The sequence below is a fragment of the Meriones unguiculatus genome, chromosome 4 (genome assembly GCF_030254825.1).
Source record: "Meriones unguiculatus strain TT.TT164.6M chromosome 4, Bangor_MerUng_6.1, whole genome shotgun sequence".
Classification (NCBI taxonomy): domain Eukaryota; kingdom Metazoa; phylum Chordata; class Mammalia; order Rodentia; family Muridae; genus Meriones; species Meriones unguiculatus.
The window spans coordinates 81,609,271-81,632,321 of record NC_083352.1 but is presented as its reverse complement, the minus strand read 5'-3'; the positions used below and the strand labels follow the sequence as shown (position 1 = coordinate 81,632,321).

The following is a 23,051-nucleotide window of genomic DNA, read 5'->3' as shown; positions in this document are numbered from 1 at the left end:
CGGGCAGAAAAGCTTGATGAGAAACGCCCTTACCTCCTGAGCCATCTACCCCTGAATGTTGTTTCTTTTTCCTCACATATATGAATTATAGATAACAATAAGTTTCATTATAACATGTATATGCTGTGTTTTGATCATATTACCATTACCCTCTCTTGTCCCTCTCCCACTGGGCTGATTTCCCTCTTCCCAGCTAGCCCCCTGCACTTCACTTTCACGTCTTTGTGAATGATTTCCTTTGGCTCACACTTTTAGAGGGTTAGTCCTTTTAGGTCTGTGATAAGGCAGAGCACCATGGCGGCAGGGACAGTGAGTGGTAAAGGCTGCTTACCATGGTGTACAGGAAATGGAGGGAGGGAAGAAGGGAGAGAGGGAAAGAGGGAGAGGGGAGAGAGGGGAGAAACAGAGGGGACACGAGTGCATGTGTGTACACACACACACACACACACACACACACACACACACACACAGAGAATAATAGATCCAGGAAGGACTTGTCCCCAGTAGCCATTTTCAGCTAGCCTTACCTCCTGAAGTTTCCAGAACTTTCCAGGACAACACCTCCCTCTATATCTCTGTAATTGCACAGAGACAGAGAAGCTAGAGCTGCAGACGTGGCTCAGTTGGTAGAGTGCTTGCCCCGGGGAGCTAGCACTCCTGTAATTCCAGCACTGAGAAGATGGAGGCAGGAGGATCATAAATTCAAGGTCATTTTTGCTCTCGCAGCCAGTAGGAGGCTAGACTGGGATGTGTGAGACCTTGTTCCTTCTTCTCCCCAAAGAAGCCAAATAATGGGCTAGGGTTGCCGCTTAGTGTTAGATCAGCAGCACCGGGGGGTGGGGCACAGACGTACTAAAAGTCTATGTCCCCCAAGTTCTAATCCTAGTGAGCCCTGAAGGTAAGTCTATGTCCCCCAAGTTCTAATCCTAGTGAGCCCTGAAGGTGAGGGGAAACAGTGGGGAAGGTGAAAGGAAGGAAGTGATAGCAGTGGGATAGAGGTACCATCTGGCATGATATGAGATAGATAGATAGATAGATAGATAGATAGATAGATAGATAGATAGAAGCTTAGCAAATTAGGAGCTGGGGTTCCCTTGGCAGAGTTCTTACCAGCACGAAGGAAGCCCTGGCTCCATCTCAGCACTGCACACACCAAGGTGATGCTCATCTGTAGTCCCAGTACTCAGGAGGTAAAGGCTGGAGAATCAGAAGTTCAAAGTCACCCACTGTGTGTGTGTGCGTGTGTGTCTGTGTGTCTATCTGTGTGTGTATGTACGGATGTATGTATGTGTGTAGTGTGTGTACTGATATATATGTGTTTGTGTATGTATGTGTGTGGTGTGTGTATGTGTGTATGTATGTAAATAGTTTGAAGAAGTCTAGAACATGAAGTTTGTTGTATTTCAATAATCCTCCAATAAATTCATTTCTTAAAGTGGGTTTTGGAACCAGCTTCTGAAATCAGAGAATCAGCAGACATTGCCCAGCACTTTAGCCTGTGGGTAGAGTGCTGTTTTTTACTTTTTGTTCTTATATAAACTTGAGCTCACTACAGTCTTCTGGAAGAGAATCTACCCGTAGCTTTCTGACCAGCTCCCTGTGATCTGATGGGCTTCCCAGCACTTTTTAGTTAATTGTCCCACTTCCTCACTTTTGTTTATTTTCTATCTTTTTAAAGAGATTAATTTCTATTTATTTATTTATTTATTTATTTATGTTTATTTATTTTTTGTTTTGTTTTTCAAGACAGGGTTTCTCTGTGTAACAGAGCTCTGACTGTCCTGGGAGTCGCTTTGTAGACCAGGCTGGCCTCAAACTCATAGAGATCTGCCTGCCTCTGCCTCCCAAGCACTGGCCACCATGCCTGGCCAGTTTCATTTTATTTTTAAGATACATTCATTTGTTTTATTTTATGTGTGTATGTATGTATGTAGGTATGTGTACATGCATGCAGTGCCCATGAAGAAGAGGACGCTGGGTCCCTGGAACTGAAGTTACTGTGGTTGTTAGCTACCTGATGTAGGTGCTGGGACCTTGTGCTCTTGACTGTAGAACCATCTCTCCAGCCAGAAATTTGTTTTACTTTTAAGTGTGTGTGTGTGTGTGTGTGTGTGTGTGTATGTGTGTGTGCACTTTTGTGCAAATGCTTTGGCCTCCAAGGCCATCTCCAGGTGTTGTTCCTCAGGTTCAGTCCAACTTGATTTTTTGTTGTTGCTGTTGTTTGACAGTTTTATGCATTCATGTAACAACATTTAGTCATTTCCACCCCCATTCTCATCTATCCTCCTCCTCCTCCTCTCTCTCCCATATACTCTCTATATACTCTCCCTCCAGCTTTCACATTTTCTTTCTATATGTGGTCTACTGAGGTTAGAGTTTCTTACTTGAGTGTGGTTTGGATGTGTGTATGTGTCTATTTATCAATGGCTCCAAGGAACATGACACTCCCTCCCCCAACAACCATCAAGTGCAATAATCCCTTGGGAGAGGAGTAGGGTCCTTTCCCATCCTTGATGAAATGTTGATGGGCCCAATCTTGTGCAGATAACCATAGCTCCAATGAGTTCATGAGCACAATGGCTGTATTGCTTACAGAAGACATCTTTTTGCTGCACATCTCCTCATCTTTTGGCTCTAGTAAGAGGCTTCTCTGATGAAGTATAAGAATGATGGGCTCTTTGAATAAGAATGGCCCCATAAGCTCACATATTTAAATGCCTAGTCACCAGGGAGCAGCACTATTTGAAAGGAACAGAAGGATTAGGTGGTGTGGCTTCTTGGAGGAGGTGTGCCACTGAGGTGGGTTTTGAGGTTTCAAAGGTCTCTCTCTCTCTGCCTATGGATCAGAATGTAGCTCTCAACTACTTCAGCTACTGCTCCAGCACCATGCTTGCTGCCATGCTTCTCACCATGATGAAAATGCACTAAACCTCTGAAAACTGAAGCTTTGTCTTGTGAGTTAATTAAATGCTTCCTCTTATGAGTTGCCTTGATCATGATGTGTCTTCACAGCAATAGAAGAGTGACTAAGCCAAGCCATAATCTCAAATGGTGACTGAGTATTGGCAGCCAACTTGTTTTTCTCAGACAGGATCTCTCCTTGCCCTGGGCTCACTGATTAGGTGAGACTGGATGGATGAGTTCCCTGCCTCCATCTTTGTATATGTAAACTTACTACACACGCAACTGGGACAATTTAAATGATATAGATGAACAAAAGGAAACCGAAATTGTGCTGGACCTTTATCCTTCCACACAGCCTATTATTAATTTCTGTCGTCATCCTTTCTGTTGTCTCTCTGTGCTTATATATGCTTCGTGTACAAGGGATTCACAGGGAGATGTGCAAGCTAGTCTGGAGAAATGTAGCGGTTTGGTTCCCAGCGCCCATGGTGGGTGTCTCATAACTGTCCGAAGCTCCCGTTCCAGGGGATCTGACGCCCACTCCTGGTCTCTGCAGGCACCTGCACAGGTGTGACAGTCACACAGACACAGGCACAAACACATCAATAAGAATACATCTTAAGAGAAAGGGTACAAACTATAATTCTTCAGCTTTTCATAAATCAAAGATTCATATAACAGCACCAATTAACTACGAAAGCATCTCCAGTATCAGATAGCTGTTGAGAGCATCTCCCTGTGGCCTAGAATTTGCCAAGTAATCTAGGGTGGCTGTACAGTGTGAGTCTCAGGGATCTTCTTGACTCTACTTCCCCAGTGTTAGGATTTACACGTTACATATATGCTTTGACTTCTTTTTATCTGGGTGCTAAGTACTGTGTCCCCTGAGCTGCCATCCCTTTCCAAGCCATCTTTGTATCGTTTCAAACACAGTCACTGTGGTGGTTTGAATGAAAATGGCCCCATAGGTCCACAGGGAGTGGCACTGTTAGGAGCACACTACCACTGAATCACTCCCACTTTGCCCTTCACTGGGGGTTCTAGGTAGGAGCTCTATCACTGAGCCGTGCCCCAGCTCCTCACTCTCTGCTTCTTGGTGGGCGCTTCACCTCTGATCTCCTTTTAAATTTGAGACACGGTATGATTAAGTTGCGAGGCTAGATTTGAACTCAGGAACACCTAGAGCTTGTGATCCCTGTGGTGGTTTGAATAGGAATGGCCTCCATAGACTCATGTGTGAATGCTTGGCCCTTAGCGAGTGGCACTAGTAGGAGGTGTGGCCTTGTTGGGGTAGGTGTGGCCTTGTTGGAGAAAGTATGTCACTGTTGGGGCAGGCTTTGAGGTTTCAGATGCTCAAGCCAGGCCTAGCATGGAATTCACTTCTGTTTCCTGAGGCTCCAGATGTAGAACTCTCAGCTCCTCCTCCAGCACCATGTCTGCCTGGATGCCTGGATGCCGTCATACTTCCTGCCATGAGGATAATGGACTTCACCTCTGAAACTGCAAGCCAGCCCCAATTAAATGATTTTCTTTGTAAGGCTTGCCATGGTCATGGTGTCTCTTCACAGCAATGAAACCCTAATGAAGACAGCCATTCCCCACCAACTGAAGCTACAGGACTAGAGTGACTTCTAGAAACAGAAGCTATTGTGGTCTGCCTTTAATTTTATTAAGGATGAACCCCAAAATGAATTTGGTTCATCACTCTTCCTTCATTCCGTTTGTAAGGATTCCCTCCCCAGCCTTGCTCCCCATGTTTGCAGGCTCTTCACTGTGGATGTGGCATGTTCTCAGTTCCTGTCATGATTTATTTATCCAGGCTATTGCTGATAGGCATCTGGTAAGTTTCCAGTTTGGAGCTATTCTCAATAGCACTGCTGAAAATACTCTAGGACATATATCTTGCGAACATTTGAATGCCTTGTTTATTAAGTATTTTCCTTAGAAAGAGATTTCTAGGCCATATGCACAAAATTTAGCTGTGTATGACTTTGAATAAAAGGTATTATGTTGGACAGGCTGTTTTGAAATTTGATTTAGGTCTTGGGGTTGAAAAAGTTATTTGCTAAGAATTTAATATGTATATATATTAAATATATTATATATATATGTATAATGCATTTTGATCATATTTTCCTTAACTCCTTGATCCTCACACGCCACTCCCAAAATCATGATCAACTTACCAGGGCCATATATCTGAAAAGAACCATAGCAGCTTTCCCCATCAGACCTCACTTGGCCCCTCCCCCTCCATACCAGAATTCTGATGGCTTGATCTTGCGCAGGGCTTGTGCAGGCAGCCGCAGCTGCTGTGAGTTCGTGAGTATAATGACAATGTCACGTCCAGAAGACACCACTTCCTGTCAGCCCCAGCCCCCGACAATCTTCGGCCTTTACAGCCTTCTCTGAGGGTCCTGAGTCCTGGCGTACGTGAGTTACGTTTCTCATTATGGGTGAGAACTCAATAGTCATTTACTCCCTACACTTTGACCAGTTCTCCAATGTCTTGCATCATTTACCTTCCACTGCAAACTCAAGCTTCTCTGTTGTGGGCTGAGAGATGAATGAATCAAGGGGCTGGGTTCTTGGCCAGATTCACAGTTGAAACTTAATTTAGTACTTAAACAAGTTAGCTATTTTCTACTGTTACGCCATAACGTTTATCTCCATTTTATTTACACTTTTGTGTTTGTGCTCATGTGCAAGCAGGTTCATGTATGTGCACAAATTTGTAGAAGCCAGAGGAAAACCTTGGGTATCAACTTCATTTAACTTCTACCTCCTTTGAGACATGGTCTTTCAATGGCCTGGAACTTACCGAGCCATTATTAGGATAGGCTTCCTGGCCAGTGAGCCCCAGGGATCCTCCTGTCTCTGCCTCTCTGGATTACAAATGCATACAACATGCCTGCCATTTTTATGTGAGTTCTGGTGCTTAAATTCAGGTCTTGTTGCTTTCAAGGTGAGCATCATAGTGACTGAGCAATCTCCCCAGCTCAGTCACAGTGTTTCTTATACAGGAACACTGTATTTTAATGATTCAGTCACTTTTCAATGGTCAGTTCTACTGCTGAGTTTTCCCTAAGATAAAAACCACCATATTCTGCATTTATAATCACATCTTCGGTCAATAGATATACCATCATTTGTGAAAAAATGTTTGTTACATTTGTGTGTCTGTACACCTGCATGAGCATGCATACATGTGTTACAACTTGTAAGATTCCATTCTGGGGATGGAATTCAGGTTGTCAGACTTGGTGGCAATGGCCTACTCCTGCTGAGCCGTTTCACAGGTCCTATGATACATGTTGAATTGGAATTACTAGATTTAATATATATTTAAAATACTAATACACAAAGATGGTAAATCTTGATTGTCAACTTGATGGGATTTTGAATCACCTAGGAGACACATCCTGGGCCTGTCTGTAAAGATGTTTCCATGTAAGGATGGAGGGGTGAGGACACACTCAGAATGTGAGTGGCAGCATCCCATGGGCTGGGCCCTTGAACTGAATTAAAAGGAAGGAGTCTGCTGAGCACCCGCATTTATTGCTTTCTGCTTCCTGACTGTAGTTGCTATGTGACCAGCTGCCTCTTCTGCCCTGACTGATTGTACCTTGAACTGTGAGCCAAAAAGCAACCATTTTCCTTAAGTTACTTTTGCCAGTTCTTTGTCACAATGATAAAAGTAATGCATGTTTATAATTTAATTTCTTTTTTGAAATGATGACATACATTTGGCCATTATTGTCTAAAAAGATACATGTTCATATATTCTCATACTGGATTTTCTCCATAGTTTTAAATCATGTCAATCTGATGGGCCATCTTAATATCTTATATTAATAGTTCTTTGATTATTAGTGATTTTAAAAACAAGTTTACTTTTCATTTTTTATATTTTGCCAATTATTATATCGAATTTTTCCTTGCTGGTATTTTGTTTGCTTGAGACAGGATCTCATGTAACCTGGCTGGCTTCAAACTAGCTTTCTAGTAGAGGATAGCCTTGAACTCCTGATCCTTTTTCCTTAATTTTTTTGAGTTCTGGAATTACAGAGAGGAAGAGAGAGGAAGAAAGAGGGAGGAAGAGAGAGAGAAAGAAGAGGGAGGGAGAAAAAAATAAAGAGATTGAAAAAGAGAGGGTCCTTCCTTTTTGAAGATTGCATTTCATATAGAACCAGATAATGAATCCCAAGTATTTTTATTTCCTTTCCTGAATTACTGTGACAATTATAGACAGATCCATATTTTAAAATAGAATTAATGTATATTTAATACCAAGTAAAGCTCATTCTACATTGATTATTTTACATCTTCATAAATATCGAGTTTTGCATGTGAATTCTAGAACCTTTTGATCTGATTCTAATAAAAAAGTTTGAGTTTCTTCCATTGCCATTATAAAACACCCAACCAAAGCAAGCTGAGGAAGGAAGGTTTGATTGGGGCTCACATTTCAAGGGTTCCCAGTCCATCACAATGGGGAAGGCATAGCAGCAGGACCTTGAGGCATTTGGTCATGTTGCATTGGCCGTCAGGAAGCGGAGAGACAACTGCTGGTGCTCAGGTCACTTTTCCCCCGTTTTGTTCAGTCCAGGACCCCAGCCACGGGATGGTGCTGGCCACATTGGGTGTGGGTCCTCCCATCTCAGTTAACTTAATCAAGATGATCCCTCATCGATGTGCCCGAGCTTCATCTCTCAGGTGGCTCTCGGTCTTATCAAGTTGACATGGACCATAACAGAATCCCACTCGGATTTCAGTTGTGATCACTTTGGAGTTAATTTAGAGAGCTCTGCTACTGTTCAAAAAATATTAGCAACAATGTGTGCTCCTTTGTTCTCTTTTCCTTTTGTTCGGGGTCCTTTTGTGTATCTTAAGAGAGTTTTAAACTTCTCCATATGGGTGGAGAGAAATTTAAACTTTATTCCTATTGTAAATGAAAAATACCTTGGCTTCCATTATATTTTATACCTTTTATTTTCATAGGAGAGAAAGGTATTGATTTTGGCGCATACATATTTTTGTAACTTGGTATTTAACTTAGTTCCCATATGATTCCTAATAGCATTCCAATTGATTTCTTGTTAGGTTATTTGTTGTAGAATGGTACATTCTAGAAATCTCCATGGTTGGTTGCACTTTTTGCCCAGACTAAATGACTCTCTGTCCTGTTTAATAACTCTTACCCTGAATTAATCTTGCCTGATATTTACATTGTACATTCCATCATCTTGTTACATGAAGTGGTCTACATTATCTATAGTATAATGGTTCACTGAAAACTATTATATCTCCCTCAAAAGAAATAAGTGGTTGCTATTCTGTTTTGGCCCCAACTTGTCTGCTGTGATCCAATTCTGATTTTAGTCAGAATTGTTAGCATCCTTCCACAAACACAGGATGTCAAGTTAATATTCTCAGGCCACTGACATGTTTGGCAGACTTGCTATACATTTTGATTTTTTAAATTTTTTTTTATGATTCCCCTCAAGGTCAATAATTTTCTGAAGTGACCCACAGAACTCAGGAACACACTGTACTTATGACCACAGGTGTGATGTATCAAAATGACACAGCCTGGAATCACTTGGCTTAAGCGAGTCATTAAGAGAGTCTTAATTGAGGAATTGTCTTCATCAGGTTGACCTATGGGCAGTCTACAGAGGACTGACTTGACAAATAATTGACCTCGCCCACTGCGGGCGGCACCTTTCCCTAGGCAAGAAAGCCGTGTTTTTCTGAAAAAAATCTAGCTGAGAAATAGTAAGCAGGTAATATGGGTGCTTTCTTTCTCTCTGTTCTGGGATGTGAATGTGATAGAACAAGCTGCTCCAGGCTCCTGCCACTCTCAGTTACAGTGGATTGTAATCTGGTATTGTAAACCGGATTTCTTTCTCCCTTTGGGAGAATTCCTTTCTCTCTAAGGAAGAATTCCTTATGTTTATCACATCCACAGGAATGAAGCCAGGACACCAGGGTACCATTCAGGAATGATGATGTTAAGCGAGCTGAGGTTGTGGTCTCAGAGGGTTGGCATCAGGGCATTTTACTGTCCCAGCATGCAGTATCATTGAGGAGCCAGAAAGCGCCACTCAGCTGTTACAAGTTTTTAATTGCATCAGTTATTCCTTTACATTGTGTATTGGTTACTTTTCTCATTGATATGACAAACACCTTACACAAACAACTTAAGGATGGGTTTCTTTTGGTTCCCAGTTGGAAATATTGTAATCTGTTGTGGCTGGAAATGGTGGAGTTCATGGGGGTGGGCACATGCAGACTGGAAGCCTCACTTCGGGGCAGACCAGGAAGCAGGGAGGGACAGCGCTCATCTGGCGCTTCTTCTTTAAAAAGTGTGTGTGTGTGTGTGTGTGTGTTCTTGTCCTTTTGTGCACCACATGCACACTTGTGCCCACAGAGTCCAGAAGAGGGCTTTAGCATCCCTGGAACTGAATTTACTGGCAGTTGTGAGCTGCTCAACAAACGTTGAGGCAAGAGCAAGCAAGGGCTTTTACCTGCTGAATGATCGCTTCAACCTCACCTCCCCAACTCCCACACCCCCTAAACTATATTACACTACACAACACTAAACTAAACTAAACTAAACTAAACTAAACTAAACTAAACTAAACTAAACTAAACCTAAACCTAAGACCAACCAACCAAACAAACAAAAACAAAACCAACAACAAAAACCACACAAATGCTTTATCATGTCAAAATGTAACAACACAAAAAATGTTCATAAAAACCCCTCTAAAACCATTCCCCAATCCTTCAGCCCATGGAATGCCACAGCTAAGGCTGAGTTAACAGTCTTCTAGAATTGTTTCATTTCTGCATATAAACTGAATAGCTTCTATGCCACGGGATGACAGGTGCCCTTCAACTTACGATTTACCCCTTGTGCTAGTTTTGTTTTTATCGCTGTGGTAGGGTACCCTGGCCAAAAGACACTTAGGGGAGAGTTTATCTGGCTCATAGTTCCAGGCTCACAGTTCACAGGTGAGGAAGTCAAGGCGGGAATCTGAAGCAACTAGTCACATCCACAGTCAAGGGCAGGGAGCAACTGCTGATTGCGTGATCGCTTGGATTCAGCTTGCTGTTGCACTTATCCACGCTAGGATACTAGGGAATGGCGCTGGCCGCTTTCAGGCAGGGAGTTTTCACCACTGTTAGCACCGTTTAGACCATGTCCATAGATGTGCCCATGGGTTAATTTTATACAGCACAATCTCTCATTGATATTCTCCTCCCAGGTGATTCTAAACCGTGTGACGCTGATAGTTAAAAACCAACCATTGCACATCCTAGTAAACCCACCGTGCACTGAGGATATTTTAAACTGGAAGCTGTACTTAATTCCCCTAATTTTGGGGACGCCACAGCTTAACCTGGCTTGCTTACCTTAAATGTGTCCTGAGCACTCACCCGAGACTGTTGCGCAGCATAATCTTCTAGCACAAGTCCTACTTCAGAACAAATCATAGGTTCTCTGGTGGCATTTACTGAGTACTGTATTGAAAGTGAAAGATCAGCTTGTTGCTTGGGTGTGCATACATGCCATCGCAAAGCTGAAGAACCGAATTGGAAGATTGTACATGGAAGCATCTTGTAAGTCGGAGGCTGTCTCTACATTTAACACTGTTTAAAAGGTTCTCTTTTTAGCTAATTTGTTTACATCTCTATACTTCACTGCATAATAAAAACCATTGGTTGAAACCTTACTCTCATTATTTTTAATGATTTTATTAAACACACTAATTCTTTGAGAAGAAAACTTTAGTAGGAATTATATTTAATTATAATTATAGTGTTTTTCATTCTTTCAGAAATCACAATATTTTCATGAATGTCTTTTGCAGATACATATGTAAAATGCACTTTAAACTTTTTTATTTATGTGTGTGCAGTGCTTTCTAAGGCTAGTAGAAGGTGCCAGATCCTTTGGCACTAGAGTCATAGGTGGTTGTGAATCACCTGTCCTGGGTGCTGGGAATCGAACTAGGGTCTTTTGCAAATGCTCTTAATGACTGAAACTTCCCTATAGCTCTAGAACTATTCTTTGTATATGTAATATATATATATATACATATATATAAAATATGTGTGTTTATGTGCATGTATGTAGAGGTCATAGAACAACTTTCAGAAGTCAGTTTTTTCCTCCCCATCTGTGGACTCCAGGATTCAACTCTTGTCAGGCTTGGTGGCAAACACCAAGGTGGCCCTGAGCCATCTCACCTCCCCATAAAATGCATTCTTCTAAAACAAATATATGAATCCATAAATGTGTGCATTCCGATTTTTAACATGGGTTGCAAATAGTTTTTCACTTTTAATTAACAAATGATCAGTCAATTAGCTAATTAATCACAAAACAACTAATTAGTTAACCAACTAACAAGCAACTAATTAATTAACTAACCAATTAATCAATTCATTAATTGACTAATTACATTATTAAAAGATGAGTTGCTGGTGTCTTTTTGAGACAGGGTAAAGCTCTGTAGCCAAAACTGCCTGGGAACTTGCTGTGTAGCCCAGGCTCGCCTGCAGCTCAGTGTCTCCATGCCTGGGCCTCCTGTGTGCTGGATGACAGGTGAGCGGCTCGATGCCCCGCCAAGGGACCCTTCAGCAACCTCGAGCCAACTATCCCACCAGTGAGCAGCTGCTGTCTGATTTTACTTGCAGTTTTTGCACCTATTAAGTGTAACCTGGTACACCTTCCTTTTTGAAAGTGAGTTTTGGGTGTGTTTGTCTTTTGAAATCATATGATATTTCAAACCATTTTCCCCCTTTTTTGTAATGTATAATATGTGCACATTTTCCTTCTACTTTAGTTATAAAGTATTACAGGATGACTTAGCACATTTAAACTTGCTTTTCTTTTTAGTTAAGCCACTTGAAATGCAATAATTTCAACTGAACTTTTTCCTTTGCAGAACAAAGATGTTTTATTTGTGCCAGACTTTTTTTTTTTTTTTTTCCAGGCTGGGTGCTGGGATTACAGGTGTGTGCTACCATGCCTAGACCTGCCTAACTCTCTCTGACTGTTTTTTTCCCCCCTCTCGCTAGTTGACTGTCCCTGAGCCTAGCATGTGGCACTCTGAGGTAAACTTTGGTAAATTATATAATCATGAAAATGTAACTGTGGCATCACTGCTCCAGTGTGTGATTCTACAGCACATGTGCTTTTTCTTTTGTGTGTGAGTGTGTGTGGATATGGTGTCTATGTGTGGAGGGGTACGTTGGGTGAGGTCATGTGTGGAGGGTGCAGAGTGTCCTTCTCACTCACTCTTTGCCTTATGTCTTTGAGACAGACTCTCCTGCTGAATGCTAGTCTGGCGGCCAGCGAGCCCCAGCAAACCTCCTTCTTCTGCCCCTCCCACCCACAGCTGATTGCAGGAGACCACACCTGGCTTTTTACATACTTGCTGGGGTCTGAACTCAGACTTGCTTAGCAACTGCTCTTACACATTGAGCCCTTTCTACAGATCCCAAGTTCATTTATTTTTCTTTCTCTTTTTTTAGAATAGGGTTTCATGTAAACCAGGATGGCCTTGAACTAAGGATGATCTTGAACTCTGGATCCTTCTGCTTCTTCCTCCTGAGTGCTGGGATTACAGGTCCATGTAACCTTTCTTGTTTTATGGGATTCTGGGGGATGCTACTCACCTCCATCTCTTGGGCTTTCTCACACTTGGCTGTGAGGTAGGCAGGCATCCTGGGCCATTGTGATAGGATGACTTTGCATAAACTAAAGCAGCAGGGACAGTAAGTCATAGAAATAAACCTCTAAAACTGTGACCCAAAGCTTGAACTTTTAACCTTTCAGGTTCCTGTATCCCAGGCATTCATTTGTTACAGTGATATAAAAACTAAGACACTTATTTGCCAGGCATCTTTTTTTTTTTTTTTACCAAATTCAGAGGCAGGCACACTTCTCTGTAAAGGACCAAATGGTACCGGCATGCTTTTAAAGATTTACTTTAGTTTTTATATTGTGTGTGTGTGTAAGTGCGGTAGGTATCCTTGGAGACCAGAAAAGGGTGTTGCATTCTCCAGGACCTGAAATTACAGACAATGTAAGCCACATTGTATGGGGGTGGGAGCTGAACTCAGGTCCTCTGGAGTAGCAGCAAGTGCTCTTAACCAATTAACCGTCTCTCCAGCTCCATCACCATTTTTTAAAATTATTTTTACTTTTTGATACCCGTGCATTTGAAATTTGGGGGAATTACACAAATACTTTACTTTTGCCTATTCCCTCTCCCTTCCTCCGTTGTTATTATTATTATTATTTTTCATTCCAACCGCTAAAACATATGAAGACAATTTCTCAGTGGAGAACTTTAAGTCAAGTAGGCCACCTCTTACCTCATGATGTTAGGTCACCCACTACTTTTCAGGATGAAAAATAATGATTCTGCACTTCCATTATTTCTTGTGCATTAATTTGCTGAATTCTTCTGCATGCAAAAACAAAACCAAACGCGCGTGGGTACACACACACACACACACACACACACACACACAAACCTAAATCAAAGGCAAAATGCCTTCCTCCACAAAATACCTATGATTTCTTGTTTCCTTCCTTTACAAAATACTTTTAAAATTTAACAATTTATTGTTGTTATTGTATGTGTATGCAACACATATGCACTCATGCCATGATTGTGTGTGTGTGTGTGTGTGTATGTGTGTATGTGTGTTTGTGTGTGTGTGTTTGTGTGTGTGTGTGTGTGTGTGTGTGTGTGTGTGTATGTATGTGTAGGTCCGAGGATAAATTTGTGGAGTTGGTTCTTTTCACCCACCTTTACTAGGATTCCAGGGATCAAATTCAGGTCACCAGGTTTGCATCGGAAGCATCTTTACCCACTGGGCCATCTCACTGGCCCCACAAAATGTTTTTAGAATCAATATGGACAGGAGGCTGGAGAGATAGCTCAATGAGTAATAATGCCCGAAGGACTTAGTTCAGATCTCAGCGCTTAGGCGACAAGCCAGGAATGGTCCCAAGTGTGCATGTAACCCCAGGACAGGATTGAGATGGTGCGCGGACAGGGGCTTGCCTGAGCAAAGTCCCATGAGGTGCAGGTTCAGAGAGCTGTTCTACCTCAAAAGAATAAGGGGCACAGAAGGAGAAAAAGAGAGAGACAACACACAGAGAGACAGAGAGAGATGAGGGCATCTGATGTCTTCCTCCTCTGGTCTCCATTGGCACACACATGGGCTCATGCCCAAGCACATGCAACACACACACACAAAGACACATATGCAATCAGTATGTCATCTGGGATTTACAGAGTCTGTTTTTCCTTTTTAAAAAAGATACTGAGAAGAAGGATGAATGTGTGAATTTATTATTCTACTGAAGTTAATACAGGACCAAGCATGCTGGTACTGGGCCGTAAACCCAGAACTCGTGCTGGGGCAAAGGAACACATTCTTCACCATATGAGTGTGAGTGGAAGCCTTCAGATGCACTTAGGAAGAGCATTTCTCTCTGCAGGTGGTGGCACATGCCTGTAGCCACAGCTCATGGGTGGTTGAGGTAGGAGGAAAACGAATCCAGGCAGTCTCACTTCGTAGTAGTAGCGTCTTCCTTCCTTCACCCCCTCTCCCTCATCCTTTTCCTCACCTCCTCTCCCCCACTTCATTGTCTTTATTTTGGACACAAGGTCTTGCTGTCTAGCCCAGGTTGACCTCAACTAACAATCCTCCCGCCTCAGCCTCCTGATCGCTGGGGTTCCAGGCATGTGCTAGGACACCTGGTGTATACTTTTCCCCCCCTTTCTTTTAGAAGTTAAAAGAATCATCAGCATTTGGGCCAATATAGTCCCTTCATTAATCGCCTTGTCGCTGAGTAACCTCAGTTGTTGGTAAAGCAGGGGGTGTGCTATTCTTTCTATACTGTGCATTTACTGCCGCGGAAACAAGTCAATGCAGTGTTTTTCTCATTAGGAAAAAAAAATGAAGTTAGACCTTTAAGAGAGCTCAGCAGGCAAAGGCTTCTGCGACCAAGCCCGTTGACGTGAATTCAGTCCCTGGAACCAACCCCTGCAAGTCGTCCTCCAACTTCTACACAGACACTGTGGCATGTGGGAGCACACCCCTAAATTAAAAAGAACAAAATGTAGGGGGGCTGGGGAGATGGCTCAGCAGTTAAGAGCACTTGCCGCTCTCACAGAGGACCTGAGTTCAGGTCCCAGAACCTATCCTGAGTGGGTCACAGCAGTCTATAACTTCAGCTCTGCTCTCCTCAGGCACACACACACACACACACACACACACACACACACACACAAATATAAACGAAATAAAGCTTTTTAAAAAATTCAAATCAAAGCTGGACAGAAACCAACCAAATTGAAAAAAAATATATCTAAATAGGTCTTCCTGTGTGTGTGTGTGTGTGTGTGTGTGTGTGGGTCAGAGGCCAGAGTTCCTGGTCTGTCACCTTTTTTGGAGAGAGGGTCTGTCTTCTGCTGCCAGTTGCAGTGTTTACTAGGCTAGCTGGCGTGTGAGCATGCACGACTTCTGTATTCATCTCCTGTCTCATGGTAGCAGTCTTATAGAGATAACAGACTGTGTTCCATGGATTCTGGGGATTTGAACTCAGGTCCTCATGACTGCACAGCAGGCATTTTACCCACTGAGCCACCTTTCCAGTCCCAGAATAGTTTCTTTGATTAATCTCTCCCTGCATACTTTCTTAATCAGAAGCATCTAGAGAAACATACTTTCTGTTTTCTACTTGGGAATCCCAGGGTCAATGACTTCCTTAGTGTGTAAAGTGATGACATGACTGTCCTATGGTTAAGGAGAAGGTTTATTATAGATGTGAGGGGAAGTACAGCCGGAGGCATCTGGAGAGAAAAAGAAGTGGACTGAACATGGCCAACAGACTGGACCTAACCATGAGAGAAGTAGGAGGAGAGCAGAGAGATGGGGAGGGGAGGGTGAGAGATGAAGACAGTCTGAGGGTGAAAGAGGAAGCAAAATTTGGACCTGACACTGAGGTTTTCTGTTATTTCTCATATCAACACTCATGTTTCTGCCAGGACATAAGCATGTGGAGGTCAGAGGACAACTTTTAGGAGTCAGAGGTTTTTTTTGCTTTGTTTTTGTTTTAATTCTTCACCCCATGGAAATAACATAGGCCTTCAGAGTTAGCCAAAAATGCCTTTATCTACTGAGCCATTTCCATGGTCTGATTCTCCTTCTTTTAAATTTCCAAGTACTTTTGTTCAGAGTACCCTTTATCACTGTCTGCTCCTGATTGCCTGGAGTAGTGGAAGTGGATCTGTCAATTAATGTCCAAACAAAAGAAAGAAAGTCAAAAGAAAGGGAGAGGGAGAAGCAGAATAACCTGCACACTCCAGAAAAATGAATTGGTCACTACCAGCGAGGCTGCATTTGTCCGTTGTTCTGTGCCTTTTGTGTGTCTGTCACAGAATCCCAAAGCCAGGCAGGGGACAGATGTTGCTGTCTCCTCCAGCGCTGTGTTTCCCTAGACTGAGGACAACACTTAACACTAACTGCAGCGACGCAAGTGTGATGAACAGAAGTCCGTTCTGTGTTGATGGCAGCCTCCGTTCTGTAACTGGCAAAACATTGCTTTGTGATGCTGAGGATGGAGCCTAGGGCCTGTGCATGTTAGGCAGGTGCTCTACCATCTCTACCATCAAGTTATGCCCTGAGCCTCTCACTGGGGGATTCTAGGCAGGTGTTCTACCACTGAGCCACACCCCAGCCCCTCACTGAGGAATTCTAGATTCTGCTGTTTAGCCAAATCCCCATTCTTATTTAACTGGAAAGTGTGTTACACATTTATTGTATTTTCTATTTATATAATAAAGGTTAAATGAGTGTCAGGTCCTATCGCCCAGATTCTTTCTTAGTTTGGAACTCTTACAATAGTTGCCGTTGGTGAGGACAGTGAGAAACTTTGATCCCCGAAGTCTGCTACTCTCCTTCAGTTCTTGACCTCTTTGTATCCTGAGGAGACAGACCCTTGATTCCTCCTTCCTCCGGGTCACATCTCTGACAGGTGTTAACTCCTTGTAAAACATGGGTTCTTGTGCAAAACAGCTGCTGTCTTAATCACACCAGTTGTGTCTGCGAGTGAGATTGTTAACTGTTGGTGTTTTCCCTCAGAAGGAAGGCCGTTGAGCTCTCTCCAAGATCCCAACCACTCCTCCCAGCCATCTGTATGCAGTTCGGCCCTAATTTTGAAAGGTCTTGTGTCCTCAAAGGTGCTAGAGCAGCTGTTCTCAGCCTGTGGGTCATGACCCCTTTGCCAAACCTCTATCTACAAAAATTTTTACATTATGATTCATAACACCAGCAAAGTTACAGTTATGAAGTAGCAATGGAAATGGTTTTAAGGTTGGGGGTCACCACAACATGAGGAACTGTATTAAAGGGTCGCAGCTGAGGGAGGCTGAGAACCACTGGGCTGTAGAATATGGTTTAGGGAAGGTTAGGTATCAGTATCCAAGCTGGCTGAAGACTCTGCTGTGGGCATTTTGGGGTCACCCACAGTCCTGTTAGTAACTTCTCATTCAGGGTTCCTTCAGTAAGCCCAATAAAATCACTGTTTCCACAGGGTGAATTCTGGGGGGATTGTGGGACATTGTGAAGAGGGGCCAGATGTGTCCAGGGTAAGAATTTTTACAACATAGCTACACAGGCATGTATTTGTCAAAGCTTTCTTCAGGCTCTGAGCTGAGTGATGGCTAGTATACTGTTATTTCACAGGGTGGCATTTAATCTTAAAGGGGGTAGATGCCAGTGTGGTTCCCGTTTTACAGATGAGGATGGCAAGATTCAGAAAGAACAAATAGCTTGTCCATAGGCAGCAGGGAGGGCAGAGTGAGAACTCCTGCCAGGTGTGGCACGTGGCTGGTCATGTGGCTCACTCTTCACCCCACCCCCTCCCCCAGGGACTCCCCGAAGATGTACAGCCTTGTCACCAGGCTTTGCTGGCCTGCATTCCGTCCTAAAAGTTAATTTCTTAAAAGGGCTACCTACCGATTGTTAGAAGACACAGCTTTCAGCTGGGGTTGGGGACGTGCACCTGCCACTCTAGTTCCCAGGAGGCTGAGGCAGGGTGACCTCCGGGGTTCAAGGCCAGGCTGCCTAGGGAGATGCTCCCAAAACAGATACACAGCAGTTCTCGGGCAGAGGAAGACCCGGCCTCTGTCCCAGGAACCCATGCAAAGACTGGGTGGGTAGCGGGGTGCACACTTGTAATGCCAGCACGGGAGGGTGGAGACAGCGATTCCTGGAGTGTGTGGCCAACCACTGTGTGGCCTACAAGTACAAATGAGAGGCCCTGCTTCAGAAGAGCAACAAGGTGGACAGTAACTGAGAAATAGCATCTCTGGTGTCCTCTAGTCTCCACGTGCACACATACACCCACACACCCTCGCACAAAAAGTGTGGTTTTGATCCAAGTATATACTGAGGTTTCCCCCACTCTAGTCATCTACTGACTTATTTATTTATTTATTTATTTATTTATTTATTATTTCTGAGACTGGGTTTCACACAGTAACCCCGGCTGGCTAGGAATCTCACTTACTGCACAGAGTGAGCCCGGAGTCCAGATTATACTGCCTGGACCTCCTCAGTGCTGGGATGACAGCCCCGGCACACCTGGCTTATTTATCACTCTGTGGAAACCCCTTCTATCCACATCTGTGAAACAAACACAAACAGCTCACCTGGTGTCCCAAGAAGGCTCTAAGACAACCTGGGAGGAAAAGCTGGGACATGAAAAGACAGGACTACCACGGGCGAAGACATCCTAAATGGCAAAGGTTGTGCCACCAAGTGGCAAGAGCTGCAGGACTCACAAACTGTGAGCTTCAGGGACAGCCGGGAGGCCCAGACAGGGAAGGGATCCTGATTAACTTGTGTGACCGGCTGCCAGAGTCAGTGCCCAAGCTCCCTTGGCAGCAGGACCAGCCAACAGAGGTGGTGGCTTTTTGGATGAAATGCTAAAGGATGACTTTCTCCGTTTTGCTCCCGATTGAAGCAAGAATTTCTCCACTCTTTCATCCTGATGGTGTGGGCTGCTGAGCCCGGATTCATGGTCCCTGTAGGGAGTAAGACCCCGGAAGCTCTGATAGAAGGCTGGTATCAGAAAAGACCAGCTAGCACCAACCAGGTGGGTGGATCTTTCTTGAATCTCCCTAGCAGGAGCAGGAAGGGGTTATGAGAGCCTGGGGGGCAGGGCGTGACTTGGTTTTTGATCTTTTTCTTGGTAAGACTATCCCTGGTAGCAAGATGTATCCGGTCAGCAGCTGGACTCTCGGATGGCGGCCAGATGGCCTTCAGGAAAGCTAAATGGGTGGCTCTGAGCTAATTGTTGCCCTTCAAGTGTGGGGCAAGGGAGACCTGGACTCTGGGTGTAGACTTGGGAAGTCAGCTCCAGATTAAGCTGCTAGCAATCTGAAGTCGCCACCAAGCACCTTGTGTCAGGGTACCCATTCTTTTGGAATCCATACTATGACCTTGGTAGAAGTGGGGGCAGTCACGTGTTCTGAGGCTCCAGAGGTGCGGGATGAGAGGTGGGTGGGCGTGGTAATGTGGAGGGATGGTTCACCGTATTTTGCTTTCACCCCAGTTTTGACTACCAGCCTTTCCGTCCTACTCCCTCCGTGAATTTTGGGGACCCCAGGTGTAACTGTGGGCATCGGGAGAGAAGGAGTTAAGGCAGGGGTGGGCGTGCTTGGGTCGGGGTTGAGGTGTTTAATAGAGAGAACCAAGCAATTGGCGTGAGAGTGAACGTGGGCAGCTTCTTTGGGGAGGAGAGGAGGGAGAGCCGGCTGCTAAGCTGCAGCTCGCCCCCCGTGTGTGTCTGCCTGTGTGTGCAGCGTGTGTGTGTGTGTGTGTGTGTGTGTGTGTGTGTGTGAGTGAGAGAGAAAGAGAGCGCAAGCGAGCGAGTGTGACTGCGCGCGCACCGAGGCGTTCCTCAGGTTGCGCTGCCTGGAAACGGAGGGAGCCATTGGAGAGGCTTTGGGGGTGGGGTGGGGGTGGGAGCTCCCCAATCCTGGGGGAAAAGCGAGGAGAGACTGGGGTGGCCAAGCCAGCCCAGCAACCAGGCTCGAGGGGCTAGGGAACAGGCAGGAGTGAAGAGGATCGCCTCTGGGCTTCTTTCTCCGGAGGAGCCGGGGAGGCAGTGGGGAGGAGGCCGGAGCTGCATGGAGTTTCTGGGGCGCGCAACTCCGGCGGGGCCTCGGCCACTGGGCTCCTGGGCGCAGCGAGGAGGCAGCCGCGCACATGGGCTGAGCCCGCGCGGCCAGCGGGCGCGGGAGGGGTAGAGGCGAGCGCGGTGCAGGGGGTGCGGGGCGCACGTTCCCCCAGACGGGAGGCGAGGACAAGGACAGGGGAGAAAGGAGCAGCCTGGATCATCGTGGGCTCTGCAAAACCCAGCCGAGAGACCCAAGGGAAAGGAAAGACTCGCGCTCGGCTCCGGGAGCCGCTGGGTTGGGCAAAGCGGGCCTCCCAACCGGAGGGGGAGACGCCGTGGGAGCCGGCGACAGAGAGGAAAGGATGCCCGCGCGGGGACGCGTGTGAGCGCCGGGCTGAGCGCTCGCTTTCGTGTCTCCCCCTCCCTGCGGGCCTCGGAGGAGGCGCCTGGGCAGCCGGGCAGCGGAGCTCCGGCTCCAAGAGAGGTGAGTACCGCTCTCTCCCGGTCTCCATCCCGCACCCTCCCTGCAGCCTCGCCTCCTTTGCTGCTTCCATGGTCCCTGCCCCCGACCCCCTACCCTATCGCTTCTCGGAGTGGGCGGGTGTGCAGCCCACAAGCGCCTCCCGGACCTGTTGGCCCCGCTCTAAGTACCCCACCTCTCGGGGCTCGGAGTGTCACCCGTGCCATCCGGATTTCTCTGGATGCCTAGGGTGGGTGAGGAACACTGGAATTGCAGAAGGGCCTGGGTTCACTCGTGGGAATCCCGGGACCGTGCCAGCTCGTGGAGTCTTTGGTATCGGTGGCTACAGGGCTGCGCGTCCCCCGGGGACACCCAGGTTGTGGGAAAAGGGAGCTCTGGGTGTCAGGGATTCCAACCGCACCGTAGCCTAAGCGGGAATCCTTGGTGGCGTCCTGGTCTCGGGGAAGCTGGAGTCATGGCGATAAATCCAGGAAGGTGGGAGATATGGTTCGCCCCAGCTCCACCTCCCGGCCCCTGATACTCGCCCCTTTGGGCAGGATCGGTAGTCTTGGAGCGCGTGAGGTGACCCTAGAGGCCTCAGGCAGCCCCACCGGGACTCCACCGGGACCCCACCGGGCGGCAAGCTTTGGAAGTACTCCAGATCCAGTGCAAAGGTAGACTCTGCCTCTCCGGCGCAAGCCAGGTGTACCGGGTTGCCCAGCTTCTGCAGACCAGCGCTCTGGGGAGCGAACTTCCTCAGACTTGGTCTCAGGGCACCCGGGCATCAGCAGCAGGTAGTCCTAAGCTGGCCTCAGGGCTCTGGAGGGCCCGGGGATGCTTCGACCCACAGGCAGGTGGTGCTAAGCCGGGACCCAGCGCTGAGGTTTGAGTCCACGGTGCAAGCCACGTGCACCTTCGGCCCTATCCCGGGGTGTTCCTTCTCAAAGCTGATCCTCTGCAGGAGGAGCCTGGGAGAGATCCCATTTGTGCCTCAATCCTTAGCTCTAGGGGTAGCTGCGCCTGCATGCAGTTCCTTAGATGCCAAGGTTGGGGCGCCATCCCTAGGCCCCACACTATTCTTTTTTTTTTTTTTTTAAATTGTCTTTGCATGAAAAGAAGACATTCCTGGGTTCAAAAGGTAGCAGCCAAGAGCCTGTGGTGTGTGGCTGTGAAGTCTGATAAACTGTGGGATTGACTCCATCCTGCAGTGCCCTGTGCTCGGCCTGCAGAGTTTCCAGGACCCTATGCTCAATACTATAGCGTCTGTGCACGTGGAGGGCCTCGTGTTCTGCGTCTAACTGCTGTCTCCCGGTGGCAAAGCTCAACTTTAATAAAGGTTGTAAAGCAGCTTGGTGTGAAATTGTCTTAGAGTGTGGTGCAGGACCGGTGTCCACAGAGCGCCTCTCCCGCTGTCCTTCCAGGTTGTTGTTGGAGGCGATGATTTAACGTTTTATCTGTCTGTCTGTCTGTCTGTCTGCTTGTCTGTCTATTTTTTTGCAAGGCGGGCAGCAGTGGTTATGGTAAGAATGTGAGTGGTTATTGTTATCTATTAATTTAAAATTTTTATTTATGTGGTGTGTGTGTGTGTGTGTGTGTGTTGGAGGCCAGAGGCATGGGATCTTCCTGGAGCTGGAGTTACAGAGTAGTTGTGAGCCACCTGACACAGGCACTGGGAACCAAACTCAAGTCCTCTCTGCAAGAGCAGCAAGCACTCCTGACCACTGAGCCAGCCCCCTAGCCCTGACCTTTTTATTTTATTTTCCATTAGTGGGAATGAAACCCAGCGGTGTGTATACACATACTGGGACTATGCTGTCACTGATTGATATCCGCACCTCCTATACTTGGTTTTTATGAAGTGAGTCTTTAGACCTCTCCTGGGCAGGCGGCTCCCTCACTGTGTCTAGGTTAGCATTCACCCAGGGTGTTCAGATCATGGAGACTATTTGCTACTTCTCTGTGCAATACACCAGGTCCTGGCAGATGCCCAAGGCTGCTCATGAGATGACTGGCTTCTGAAATGGCCTTTTCAGAGTCAGTTGAGGCAGCTGGGGCACCTTTTAGAATTGCTTTAGGATTGTTCACCAAAGCGCCACCTCTTCTCAGACCCTGAAAGCGACCGTTGTCACCACCCCAGCCTTCGCTGAGAGTGGGATAGAGGCTTTGTAGAATGAAAGTAAGTAGCCAGGAATGGCTAAGGGCTGTAACCCCAACACTTGGGATGCTGAGGCAGGGGGATTGAAACCAGATGGGGCTACATTGTCAGACTGTCTCTAAATCAACCAACTAACTACTCATATCAACCACATTACTTAGACTCTCCCTCAAAACAAATGAACCAACAAAGAAAGAAATAATTTAATTCATTTAGTACCATTGAGAGAAATCACAGTTAAGTCTTAATGGGGGCCCTTGGGCCTTCTTCCTCTCTCTCTCTCTCTCTCTCTCTCTCTCTCTCTTTCT

At 45.8% G+C, this 23,051-nt stretch overlaps 1 protein-coding gene across 5 annotated transcripts in view; it reads left to right on the top strand.

Annotated features, from left to right (window-relative positions):
- Caln1 (calneuron 1) overlaps positions 1–23,051 on the top strand; it is a 444,621-nt gene that overhangs the window by 57,383 nt on the left and 364,187 nt on the right. The window contains exon 1 of one of the 5 annotated variants that reach the window (XM_060382259.1): positions 19,083–19,102. The exons of 3 other annotated variants lie outside the window; for them this stretch is intronic. The gene's annotated coding sequence lies outside the window, so the exon portion shown is untranslated. Of the gene's footprint in view, positions 1–19,082; positions 19,103–19,951; positions 20,613–23,051 lie in introns of those variants that run through there. One more of the 5 variants, XM_060382258.1, reaches the window with a different exon arrangement.